The sequence below is a fragment of the Psammomys obesus genome, unplaced genomic scaffold (genome assembly GCF_907164565.1).
Source record: "Psammomys obesus unplaced genomic scaffold, mPsaObe1.curated_primary_1811, whole genome shotgun sequence".
In the NCBI taxonomy this organism is placed as follows: domain Eukaryota; kingdom Metazoa; phylum Chordata; class Mammalia; order Rodentia; family Muridae; genus Psammomys; species Psammomys obesus.
The window spans coordinates 8960924-8975298 of record NW_026589732.1 but is presented as its reverse complement, the minus strand read 5'-3'; positions in this window follow the sequence as shown (position 1 = coordinate 8975298).

The following is a 14375-nucleotide window of genomic DNA, read 5'->3' as shown; positions in this document are numbered from 1 at the left end:
ACTTCTATAGCATTAGTTTAGGGCAAAACATCCTATGATCCACATGTCCGTGTGATCTAGGGCATGGACTGGATGGGACTTAGATCTGCTTTCAGGAATACATCCTGGCCTTCTCTATAGTATCACTCCAAGAAAACATCGTGGCACAAAAGTATCTGTGAAGTATTAAATGGTAGATATACTCTGATGCATCAATAATACATATTTTCTTGATTAACCTAAAAGAAGAAAGAGAAGAGGGAGGAAGAGAAGAAAATTAGTGTTAAATCCCATGAAAATCTCATACACACTTCCACGTAGAAATGATCTTCATTAACAGATGTCTGAGTAGCATGCGGGTGTTTTAGAGATGGTACAGTTTTTGCAGCTGCTTTGTGTATTAACCTTATGTCATTGTGCATAAAATAACGATGTGATCAATGAGCAAAAGCTGTATGTAAGAAGACTAATCAAGAACTCTTTTTATGTGTCTGCTCAATCTGTTCAGTATTTTAGGGTAAGTTTTTTTTTTTTTTGTAGTATCATTTTCATTATTTAAAAGTTACAACAAACACAATAGCAAACAGCATAATTCTGTCACAGCGTTAATGTTTTTTATATACCCTCTATATCTCTACCTATATATTTTAAACAAATGTTTATGTATATAGTATATATAATTCAGTATTCCTTTCTTCTTTGTTATATAACATTTTCTTAAACTCTTTAAATATTTAGGCTTTCTATCATCCTGGCCATATTTTTTGAAATTTTATTCCATAGTTTAGTTGTAAATAAGTATACCCATGCACAATCTTTTCCTTAGTGAGCCTGCTGGCATGATAATAAGTAATAGCTTTTATTTCTCTGGTTTATGTTCCCAGGGCAGAACCCCACCTTCCCTTGGTCCCAGTCACCTGGATAAATAACAGATGTGCGTATCAGCAAATCTGGTCCATTGTCATATGGCATCCATCATGTTTCCTCAGTCCTTGCATGCCTGGATTATAAAGGTCTTATTCCCAACACTATGCGATACTGGTTGCCTTCCTCATGTTCTTGTGCCCCACAGGTGCCATCTTCATGCTAGATCCTGCTCCACTGCCTGTCAACATGTTCTTAGTTATGAACTCACTTCCACAGTGTGCCTCATTTCCTAAGGCAATGGTTCTTAGCCCTCCTAATGCTTCTTTCAACACAGTTCCTCATGGTGTTGTGACCCCCAGTCATAAAATTATTTTGTTGCTACTTCATAACCGTAATTTTGCTACAGTTATGAATGATAATGTAAACATCCGCTATGGTATCTGATAGACAACCCCCAAAGGGGTCATGACCCACACATTGAGAACCACCTTCTAAAGTGTCCCTTGTATCCAATGCTGTAATCTTGAGTGTTGTCACTAAGATGCACAGCACCTTTGTGGAGTATGAATTCGAAATAAATGCATAAATGTTTTAAAGGAAAAGAGGATGCTTTCTCGGAAGCAAAATTTTTTTCTTAAGGTTACTTCTTCAGAGCCAAAGAAATGAACATGTGCCCTAATCTGCTGTAAGGATTTGTGTAAAGTAACTGCTTTAGATTTCATAGCCTTTTGTCATCCACTTATATACAACAGGAATTGGAAGATGTGTTGACAAGCGGCAGCTTGTATTGTTTGGAACAATATTGTCTACCCTGTGGTCTTGCTGTTAACTCAGTCTCCTGATGTCTGGAGTCTTTGTACCTAATTACTTTTCCAGATCAATATACTTTTAAGGAGTGGAGGTTTTTAGGTTTAGCTTTGTTTTTTACCTCTTTCTTAGTGAGTCCTTATAATTTTGAGACGTCATTACTAATATTTAATTACACTTTATTCACTTTGTATCCCCTCATAAACCCCTCCCTCTTCCCCTCCCGATCCCACCCTCCCACCCCCTTCTTCATGCATGCCCCTCCCCAAGTCCACTAATAGGGGAGGTCCTCCTCTCCTTCCTTCTGATCTTAGTCTATCAGATCTCATCAGGAGTGGCTGCATTGTCATCTTCTGTGGCCTGGTAAGGCTGCTCCCCCCTCAGGGGGAGGTGATCAAAGAGCAGGCCAATCAGTTTATGTCAGAGGCAGTCCCTCTTAGACAAGTAATATTTCTAATGGAGTCTTTCTTCCTTTCTCCTGAGGAAGGATGTCAGAGTTGAAAATAATCATTTGCCAACCGCTGTTAATTGATGAATCAGATTTCTAAGCTAGACCTGTATAAATGAATTTGGTCATATTTCTTTGGTTTTTGTCCTGGGAATTTCAGACTGTAATTAGTCCTTTTCTGTTCTTGAGCTTTTTCCAGGTCAGACGTCCTCATTTCTGTTGGAGGCCACATCATCCCTGTGGTATGGGAACAGATGCCGAGTTGTTGGCTCAAAGACAATGACGGTAGGCTGCTGAAATCCCTTCTCCCTACAGCCAGCCTTCTGTGGCCTCTGTGGCAGACTTGTCCATTCAGTCAGCAATCAGAGAGCAGAAGGAACCGGTTCTGTCCATGAGGGGTTCTCCACATGTTTCCTTGTGGGACCTGCTAATGGCTTGGCTCTCTGCCCTAATTTTTTACTGTTCTTTCTCAATACACAAGTGCAGAGAAAATAGCAGCATTGCTGATCATTAGATTTCTGAACTTCATTTATTTGGATTTAACACTAAAGTAAGATGATATATTGTATAAAAAAGAAAGAAAAGAAAAGGAGATATTTAAGTGGGAAATAGAAAGAGCTGGAGGGGACGGGAACTCCACAAGCAGAGCAACAGAACAAGATAATTTGAACAGAGGGAACTTCCCAGAGACTCATACTCCAACCAAGGACTATTCGTGGAGATGACCTGGAACCCCTGCACAGATATAGCCGATGGCAGGTCAGTGTCCAAGTGGGTTACCTAGTAATGGGAAGAGGGACTGCCTCTGACATAATCTGATTGGCCTGCTCGTTGATCACTTCCCCCTGAGGGGGGAGCAGCCCTACCAGGCCACAGAAGAGGACAATGCAGCCACTTTTGATGAGAACTGATAGACTAAGATCAGAAAGGAGAGGAGAGGAGGACCTCCCCTATCAGTGGACTTGGGGAGTGGCATGCATGCAGAAAGGGGAGGGAGGGTGGGATCGGGAGGGGAGGAGGGAGGGGCTTATGGGGGGATACAAAATGAATAAAGTGTAATTAATAAAAAATTGAAAAAAATAAAAAAATAAAAAATAAAAAAATAAAAAATAAATTCAAAGAAAAAGAAAAGGAGATAACAACAAAACAAAAATGTTTGTTCCCTCCATATATAGAGAAATTCAACACATCATTCAAGAACAGAATTTTGTTGTTATTTTAAACAAAATGTTTGAAGACATCTTGCATAGCATATTTGGTGCCGAGAGGCTATATTTCTTACATGTCAAGTTTGGTAGCACACAATGAAATAAAATTGCCAGTAGTGTCTATCCCAGGAGTTATATTACTAAAACATGCCTCATAGACAACCTTTCCAAACTGTGCCACTATAGATTCGTTCAATATTCATTTAACACTGTGATAAGAAAAAAATAATCCACAACTATTTGTAAAGAATCAAAAAGACACAAGAAACAGCAACAAAAGCAAGCACAAGAAAGATTTCAATCAAGATAATTTTAAAAGGTGTAACTGAAAAGAGTAAGGTATATATGGAAAAGGGAGGATTTGTAAGACGTGTTAAACGGTAAAAGCAATAGGAAGGGCACAAGGCACAGTGTGCTTCCTGTCTGCATAAATAAAAGGGAATTGTCTCTGTGCATGGATTTTTCTTCTGGAAGAAAGTGATACTAAATTGTAATTGCCAAGCACCTTTGTGAAGAGAGTGGTTGGAGAAGGAAGCCTTTCACTTTCTATTTGAACTCCTCTAGGTCTCATGCCCACCTTACACTTTTTATTTGAGCTATGTGAACTGTGGGTTTGCTTTCAGGTCAAGTTTTCATTATATAAATTTACAAAGTATGTGCTCGCACATTTTTATTTTATGTTTTTGAGATAATTGTGTGTTCACATGCAATTGTTATAGCACACAGAATGTTTTGGGGTATATATGTTTGTTTACCCTTTTCATTGTTGTTAAGTAGATGATAGGTAAGACCGTTTCCTTATCTTTGGATAAGGAAGCAAAATTTAAAGCATTATTTCATTAAAGCATATCAGGCTGGGGAAGAGACTCTTATAAGTGGGGTCCACTGAAATCACCTGGGATATTTTTAAAATTCAAAATGATCAGTCCACACATCATGGTAACAAAATCTGACCGTATTTTAAGAGCATGGAATAGACATAGACACAATTTTTAGTTTACAAAATGGTTTCTAATATGTGGTTAGAGTTGAAAACCAGCTTGGACTGTATTTCTCGAACTTCAACATGCACAGGGACTGCCCAGAATCTCGGCAAAACTCTGAACCACCCAGAACCTTGGTAACACCCTAATTCTGATTTCATAGTTCTGACGTGGAGTCTGAACTCAATATTTCTGAGAAGCTTCCAGTTCATGATGGTGTTGGTCATCTGCAAATGAAGCTGAAGGCACAAAAAAGCCAGCACTATGAGGCGCTATCGGTTGAGACTTAGAACCACAGGTCTCGTGCAAGAATACAGGGCCTGGAAACATAAGGGATAGTATGAGTTGGAAGACAAGAACATAAGGTAGGTGGAGACAGCGACTGTGGTGGCAGAGTCCTGGAGAACAGATACTGGACAGACAGGCAGCCCTCAGGGTGACAGTTGTGTTTGTCCTTAAGAACCCGATGCCATTTGGAGCATTTGCTAAGAGTTAATATTTTCTCAAGCAGTTATTGTACACATGAACAGTTACAGAAGAGAGTTTAGATTTGTTCCCTCAGAAAATATAACTGCCTGAATCACTTTACAGCTCTGAGCTGACCCGTCTTAGCCAGCTCCTCCACACTGCAATGGCTCTATATACTTGGGAGGTGATGTGAAGGGCAAAGAGATCACTCTGCCCAATATTTGCTGAGCACCCAACATAGGCTGGGACCTTTCACTTGTTCTGTCTCACTTAATTTACAACAACTCTATGAGCTAAGTAAGTTGCAAGTTCTTATTTTAGAGTGGGAAAACTAAAGATTTCAAGTATTTGATTTGTTTCCTAAGGTCATATAAATACAAAACATCGGAGCTTGCATCTGTTCTCAGATGCCGTCACTTTAAGTTCAGAGTTCCTTCTATCTCAGCTACAAGACTCTCAAGTTACAGAAAGAGCAGACAGGCTAAGATTTTCTAAGGAATAAATGTTTGATTGCATTAGAAGTTGGAGATCGGTATGTGGGTTATAAACATACTTATGAAAAAGAGTGTTGCATTTAAGAAACAGGATCTGAAGTGCAGCATCCAATCTTAAAACTGCAAATGGTTTGCTAATGAACAATTCCAGTGCAATATTTATTAACAAGAAAATGTGAGTAGTTTGAGACTCTAATTTTTTATTTAGACAGTTCTTCGGCCTCAGGGCTTCCTAATATCAAAAGCAATCTTCCATTTCCTACCTACTCGCTACTCCCACCTGCATGAGAGATTAAAGTTTATGTGCAAAGTTGTCAGTGTTTCTCCTGGAGGCCCTCACACAGTTTTACCACAGGAATAAAGAAAACATATGGATAACATATGTCAGGTGAAACCAAGCTAAGAAATGGACACTGACATGTTAGTATCAGTGTTGAAATGGGAGGAAACAGAGACAGAATTCACAATACACTTGGGAAATAGAATGAAACAGAGACATTTTCACAGCAAAGTAAGAGAGATGGACATTTGCTGTCTACCATCTGCTTCTATTCTTAGCTTGGCTGGCTATACCTTGAACTTTACCTAGAAGTTACCAAATAGTTGTGGGAAGTTTCTGAAACGCCCCAAATTCCTTAGTGCATTGGAAACTCTAATTGCAGGGAGGTTGAGAGAGGATATTATCAATAAAACTTCATTTACATTCATTCTGGGACCCACAGAGCCCTATCAACAACTGGTACTGGCCAGTCAAACGAAAGTCCACTATAGGCAACTAAGCTACACTACAGAAGGCTCGGGTGTTCAAGGATTGGTATTGCCTGCTGGTGTCACTATTGAGGGATGATCAGATCATGTGAGCTTGGCCTTAATCAATGAGTTAATCCATTAATGGATTCATCACTTGCTGCTGGTTTCTCAGACAAGTTGAACCCTATGAGGTAGGTCAACTTGGAGGAAGTAATTCCCTTGGAGCATCCCTGTAAGGGTACACTTTGTCAGTGGACTTCATTGATTTCTTGGCTTCCTTTCTGCCATGGTTTGAGAAGCCTTTACCATACGCATCATCACAACCCCAAAGCAGTGGAGACAGCCTACCACGGACTGAAAGGCCTGACCAAAGCCATGAGCCAAAAGAACTGTCTCCACCTTCATTTTCTCACGTAGCTGTCATGGCAATAAAAAGTCTACAGAAATTGTACAGTTTTAATTTTAATTTTCTAAAGTCTTGCTTTAGCAAAATTGTTTTTTTTTTAGCTTCCTACTTTTAAAAAATCACATATTACTAAGCAGCACCTGAGTACATTACAATGTATACCTAAAGTAAATTTTCAGTTGTGAAGAGAAAAAAAATTAAGTAAATTCCTTAAGCCCTGCACTTCTAGGTTTCTGTTGTACAGTACTGCGGCTCTTTTCCCCCAGTTCGTTTGTGATTTTGAACCCTGAGATGACTGAAGTGGCTGGTTTAAGGCCTATTTTACTCTGTTCCACATGACGGATGATGTAGTAACCAGTGGTTTCTAGTGCTGGCATAATAAGAGCACTGTGGGCCAGTCATCCATCAGGATAATACAAAGTGGTTTCGGGTACTAATGTACACACAGGTCCTCTCTCTCTCCCTCCCAACCCCCCTTTCTCTCTGTCCCTCAGCTATCACACTGATAGCCAGTCATAACATCCTTGCCCTTATGATGTGTGGAGTGGTTGTCAGATTCTATTTAGCCATTACCTGGGACTCTGCTCCCCCCTCTCTGGTTTCTCCCTTCCCTCTTATATTGCTTCCTTGTCTGCGTCTCTTGGTCTTTGGGTTGAGGTGGTTTAATATAGACTTGATTCCCTTTGCATTTAGTTTCTGGCTTTGGTGGATGAAAGCCACTGTAAATATTAGAGGACATCGAGATAGAAATGGTCCCTGTGTTCACAACATGTATCCAGCATCTTGAACAGACAAACAGAAGCTTGGCTAGGACTCTGAGGTGAGTCCAGCTCTCAGCACCAGAGACAGACACCACTGTAGGATCTCTGAAAAGAGGAAATCAGGTCCATGTGATAGAAATGGGGTGGGGTTCCTCTTATATTTTTCTAAAGATGGAGGAGGTCTTACAGCACAAGTCTAGCCAGGCTCTCTGATTCCCAGGCAGGGGGCAGGGAACAATGCAAGCAGGATACATGACTACCAAGACCCCTTTGATATAAGCTCTCTTTTCAAGGTCAAAGTTAGGTGAGAGAACTGGGAAGTGTGCTAGCTAGGAACTCACAGACTGTCTCAGAGGGCCAGCTGTCAGTTATCCGTGAAAGCTGGAAGAGCTGCTGCAGATATTGTAGTGTGAGCAGCATCTGGGTTCTAGCATTCTTTTCTTGCAGAAAGGGGCCCTTCTCTGGCTCTACCCTTCGAAACTCAGTCCCTGGCACTAGAATTTGGCAAGTGTGTCCTCAGCGCCTGCCTTTTAGAAACAAAAGGGGCCAGCCAATCTGATTAGGTTGTGCTGAAGATAGTCCCAACACAATGGATGCTGGTATACAAAGAACAATGTTCTTATTACTTCTATCCAGAAATATATAATGAAAATGTTGAGGGACTAAGCATTAGATAGATCCCTGGCAAGAAGATGGATAGAAAAAGGGGCCATAAACAGATAATAAAGATAGCAAACTCCTGACTGTTGACAAAGGCCTAACGGCCCATCCCTTTTTCCCTATCGTCAAGGCTTCCCTTCCTGTTTATCACTATGAAAAGTTCAAGGCTAGATGAGGACTTGTTTACCCCAAAGTCTGGTATCCACAGCCTCTCTGTCTTTATTCAAACTGACTAAGCAGAAACTAGTAGAGGAAGAGCCTTCAAAAATCCTTCAAATACAGCCCTCAAAGAGTCAGATTTTGGGTTCCTGGGTTTCCTCCCTGCTCTTCAGAGGGTCTTTCTGTGTATGTTGTACTGCGTGTTTCCTCATTTTTAATAAAAGCCTGTATTCACTGTTCGATTCTGCCTGCTGGGTCTGAGACTTTCCCTGCTGCTACCTGCTGCACTTGAGATTTCCCCTGCCTTTTAATTCTTTAATTGGCAGAGAAAACTAACCTGATCAAGACCCTTTGCCTACCAGAAACCAGAGTGGCTAAAGGACATGTGTTGCATCTCATCTGTAAGATCTGATTTCAGCCAAGCCTCATGTACCTCTTTTATTATCAAATAATAGGTTATTTCTGAGCTTGTGGAAGTCTGAATAAGAAGAAATGTGCCCCCAAATGATGCAAATGTAACATGTTTTCACCCTTTAATTTTTTTTGTTATTTTCCTGTTTCTAGTTTTTCTTTTTTTAGTCTCAAACTTTTGCATACCAAGAGACATTGCCCAATTGTCAAAAGTAAGATTCACTATGCAGTGCTTGATATTGAAGAACTAAATGTGGAAAAGTATAGAAAAAAAGTACCTTTTCAAGTCTATTCTTTTGATCCCAGTGATTCTAAGGCACAGCTGGGTCTCCTTGCACTTACCAGTTATGGCCATTTTTATCACTTAAATGCAAATTCTCACTCTTTCCATTTAAATTATATGAACTTTCTACTTTATTAGCATGATATCCTATCTTTCATTATCATGATATCATTATTTATTGTCTCTTTTACAAACAAACATCCTAATTTTATTTTTTTTATGTGTATGAGTGTTTAGTCTGCATGTGTATCTATGTGGTACTTGTTTGCAGCACCCTCAGAGGCTAGAAGAGGGCATCTGATACCCTGAAACTGGAGCTAGAGATGGCTGTCAGCTACCATGACAGGTGCTAGGAATTGGAGCAGCGTACTTTGGAGGAGCAGCCAGTGCTCCTAAATTACTGAGCCATCTGTGGTAGTTTGAATAGGTAGGGACATGTGTTTGAATGCTTGGTCCATAGAGAATGGATCTATTAGGATAAGTGGCCTTGTTGGAGTATGTGTGGCCTCATTGTAGCAAGTGTGAAGGCAGGCTTCGGGGTAACCTATGCTCAAGCTGTGGCTAGTGTGGAACACAATCCCCTTCTGCTGCCTGTGAATCAAGTTGTAGAACCCTTGGCTCCTTCAGCACCATGTCTGCCCAGATGCTGCCATGTTTCCTGCCATGATGATAATAGACTAAACCTCTGAAACTGTAAGGCAGCTCCAATTAAGTGCTTTTCTTTATAAGAGTTACTTCGGTCATGGTGTCTCTTCACAGCAATAAACCCCTAAGACACCATCTCCCCAGTCGCCTCAACATCTGTGATTTTTGAAGGACACAATTCCACCAAAAAGGCAAAGATGCTGGGTATCCATTAGGTGAGAGCAGCCTCCAGGGAATTAAGTTCTTGCTAAGGACAAACACAGCATGTGTCCTTTTCCTGATTAAATGAAATGATAGGAGCTAAAAGCAGTCACTGCATGATCCTAAAATAGAGGCTAGGTGAGCCAAGGAAATGTCAGATCCTACATGGTAAAGCCCAAAATTAATCGCTGGCCATCAACCTAAAGTCTTCTTGTTATGCAAACTTAATAACCTTAATTAATTTAGCTCTTTCTAATCATTATGTTTTAATTTTTGCAATGTTAAGAATTGAATCCAGGGATTCACACATTTTAGCAAATGTTATACCATAGTCTATACCCCTACCTCTCACTTAAGTCTTTTGAGTGAGGTGTTTTATTATATGTTGCTGGTTGGCTCTCACCCAATATAGTTTGTGTACTAGTGATTTTGAAAATATCAAATATGAAGACATTGTGTCTCCTTCAGCTTAGTTCCCAGCAGGTAACAGAATTCATCTCCTCAATATTTCAAATAAAGAGGATTTAATGAAAGAGGAACCCAGACAAAAGAAGGAGAGGAAAACAGCAATCACACATATATCAAATGAGCAAAAGAAGAGAATGAATTATCTAACCTAGTGAGAGGTGAAACTACAAGAAAGGTGGCTGTGGACCTCGCCTCGCTCCACAGAGTCACAGCCAGGCAGAGCATGGAAAGGAAACAGAAAAGGAGAAAGAAGAAAAGCTGTAACAACTCTCTTCTTCCCTTGGAGTGCCCACCTGTGCCTCCAGGATCCAAGCACAGCTGGAAGCTTTGAGGAGGAAATGAGGTACAAAAAAATCCATGAATGTCAATCTCTCAGGGAAAAAATAAGCCAGAGAAAGGCAGATATGAAGCTTGGAGAGAAAGAGGGAAAATGCAAAACCATAACCACAGTATCCTGGAAAGCTGAGCTTTGTTTTGACCACAGTTACTGCTGATAAAATACAGGCAGGCTCACACTCCTCTCTGATGTCATATACCTGTCAGTGCAGAAACCTGTGACTCAAATTTAACCGCACATTGGAATTAGCTGTGACTAAAGGGCCTGTGGGTGAAGCATGTGTGTCAGCATGAACTGAAAAGCTGCAGCTTGTAACAGCCGTCACTGGAATGGTTTAAAAAGCAATTCATAAAAGACAGCATCTTCAACAAATGGTGCTGGTCCAACTGGATGTCCACATGCAGAAAAATGAAAATAGATCTCTATTTATCACCCTGCACAAAACTAAAGTCCAAGTGGATCAAAGACCTCAACATAAAACCAGATACTCTAAATCTGTTAGAAGAAAAGGTGGGGAACAGCCTAGAACTCATTGGCACAGGAGACAACTTCCTGAACAGAACACCAACAGCACAGGCTCTAAGAGCAACAATCAATAAATGGGACCTTATGAAACTGAACAGCTTCTGTAAAGCAAAGGACACTGTCATCAAAACGAAACGCCTGCCTACAGATTGGGAAAGAATCTTCACTAACCCTATATCTGACAGAGGACTAATATTGAGTATATACAAAGAACTAAAGAAGCTGAAAAGCAGCAAACCAAGTAATCCAATTAAAAAATGGGGAACAGAGCTAAACAGAGAATTCTCGACAGAGGAATATCGAATGGCAGAGAAACACTTAAAGAAATGCTCATCCTCATTAGCCATCAGGGAAATGCAAATCAAAACGACCCTGAGATATCACCTTACACCCATCAGAATGGCCAAAATGAAAAACTCAAGGGACAACACATGCTGGAGAGGTTGTGGAGAAAGGGGAACCCTCCTCCACTGCTGGTGGGAATGTAAACTGGTACAACCACTCTGGAAATCTATCTGGCGCTTTCTAAGACAATTAGGAATAGTGCTTCCTCAAGACCCAGCTATACCACTGCTAGGTATATACCCAAAATTTGCTCAAATACACAAAAGGGATATTTGCTCAACCATGTTTATAGCAGCTTTATTTGTAATAGCCAGAACCTGGAAACAACTCAGATGTCCATCAACGGAGGAATGGATACAGAAATTGTGGTATTTTTACACAATGGAATACTACTCAGCAATCAAAAAGGAGGAAATCATGAAATTTGCAGGCAAATGGTGGGATCTAGAAAAGATCATCCTGAGTGAAATATCCCAGAAGGAGAAAGACAAACATGGTATATGCTCACTTATATAGACCTATAAGATATAATAAACATAATGAAATCTGTACACCTAAAAAAGATAATCAAGAGAGTGGACATGGGGTAAGATGATCAATCCTCGTTTAGAATGACAGATGGGATGTGCATTGAACGTATGACAGGAGTCTACTGAGTGCATCTGAAAGACTCTAACTAGCAGTGTTTTCAAAGCAAAGACTCATGACCAAACCTTTGGCAGAGTACAGGGAATCATAAGAAAGAAGGGGAGTTAGTTTGATGAGGAAAGGATAGGAGCTCCACAAGGACCAAAGATATCTGGGCACAGGGTCTTTTCTGAGACTGACATGCAACCAAGGACCATGTATGGATATAACCTAGAACCTCTGCTCAGATGTAGCCTGTGGTAGCTCAGTAACAAATTGGTTTTCCATAGTGAGGGGAACAAGGACTATTTCTAACAGGAACTCAATGACTGGCTCTTTGACCTCCCCACCCCCCAAGGGAGGAGCAGTCCTGTTAGGCCACAGAGGAGAGCTTTGCAGCCAGTCCTGAAGATACCTGATAAAACAGGATCAGATGAATGGGGAGGAGGTCCCCCCTATCAGTGGACTTGGCAAGGGGCACGGTGGAGAGGAGGGAGGGAGGGAGGGACTGGGAGGGAATGAGGGATCGGGACACGGCTGGGGTACAGAGCTAATAAAATGTAACTGATAAGAAAAAAAAAAGCAATTCATAAGTGCATCTTAGATACACCTAGATTTTAACTCAACAATGATGAAAACTACTGCTTAAACACAGCTAGGAGGTTGTGGTGGAAGTCTTCAGCCCTTATTTGTAAAATAAATAAAATCAAACCGCCAATTACAGGTCTCTGAAAACAAGACAAAATACTGGTCATAAAATATGTATTGCAGGCTAGATAGTGATAAAAATATTTATAATATTTTAATATTATAAATATCAAAATTAGGAAATTTTAATATTAGGTAATTAGGAAGAAAGAGACTGTATATGGGTGGCAGCCAGTGTTTCTAAGCAGTTTCGATTTGTGAGACAAGTTTTACTTTCTTCTTTCCTTCTTCCTTCCTTCCTTTTCTCCCTCCTTTTCCCTCTCCTTCCTTCCCTCTCTCCTTCCATTTCCCTGTCCTTTCTTCTCTCTTTCCTTCCTTCTTTTCTTCCTTCCCTCCTTCCTTCCATCTCTCCTTTTCCCCTGTCCTTCCTTCCTTCCTTCCTTCCTTCCTTCCTTCCTTCCTTCCTTCCTTCCTTCCTTCCTTCCTTCCTACCTTGCCTGCCTGCCTTCCTGCCTATTCTACTCTCAGCAAACATTTTCTAGTTTTGTGGTAAGTGGTAGAAACATGGAGAGGTATAGTATTACAAAAAGGGGCACTTGACCAAAGGCGGGGTCACAAAAGGCTTCTAGAATGTTGTGAACTTTGGTGATCAGACAGAAGTAACGGAAGTTCACAGGGCATGGGTGATGATGACAAGGGAATTACACACTCTGCATTTAAAAACTTACAGATATCTAAGCATGACAAGAAAATAAAGAGTGGAAGGGTGAGGCTTTCAGGGGTGGAGGAATGAAGGTCTCAGAAAGATCCATACGGCTTACTGAAGAGTGTGGGTGTAGAGCTGCATGTATTAGAATCATTATATCATTTATAATTCAACAGTGGAAAGTTTGGGGTTGGAGAGTTGGTACTGTTAATAACTGCTCAGGACAAAAGTTACAAGCTAAAAGCATTCTGGAAAAATCAATGTCTATTATGACTAATATAACAGGTGTCTAGCATTGTATCAAAGAACACTTCATACTATAATCCATCTTTGAGTCAGATTTTCAAACCTATTGTAAAGTTATTATATACCACCAAAATTTAAAATGATGAAATAATGATAATGAAGGGGCAGAGGCTCTGGGAACTCCAAGAGTAGGTGATCAGAACAGTTTACAGACAGAAATCATAAACTTTAATTAATTAAACAATTGGTTCATTTATTCAACAAATATTTATGGAGCCACCCTGAGAAGCCAAATTGCTCAACTCTAAGTCTGAAAGCCCAGAGTTCAAACTCTTGCTCTTCTCCTTCTGGTAGCCTGCTGAGAACAAATATTTACCGAGCCATCCACATGCATGCTGAATTACTATACAGTGTGAGAAGTGTGGAAACAGACTCTCCTCTATGAATTACCTGAGGAAACACAGTGCACACAGGTTGAATTTAAATGTGCACTTGCAGAAGCTTTATTAAAATCAGTGGTTTACAATGACAAAGCAGGCAAGCTGTAAATTCTCGTATTTGCTGGGAAGGAAAGGATGGAGAGAGAGAGAGAGAAACAAATCCAGTTAGTCAAGATCTAAGCAAACAGGCAGTCTCTGAAATGAAGGGCTTTACACAGCAGCCTAGTAGGGTGTGGGGTTCTTTATAGATTGTAAGAGTGCCCAAAGAATCAAAGCAGATATGCTCAGGACTTGGGCCAACATCCAAAGAATAGATAGGGAGTTAAAGAAAAGCTATTCTTTTTGAATTGGAACTCAGAACAGTGGCCACATCTATAAGTGAAGCTCTGGAAGCAACTACATTGAGGGAGATGTTTCTGGGAGGTGTACATACATTATCAGCAAAGTGATAACTATTCCTTCCTTCTTCTTAGTGCTCCTTTAAGTCTATCAGTTTTCTGAGG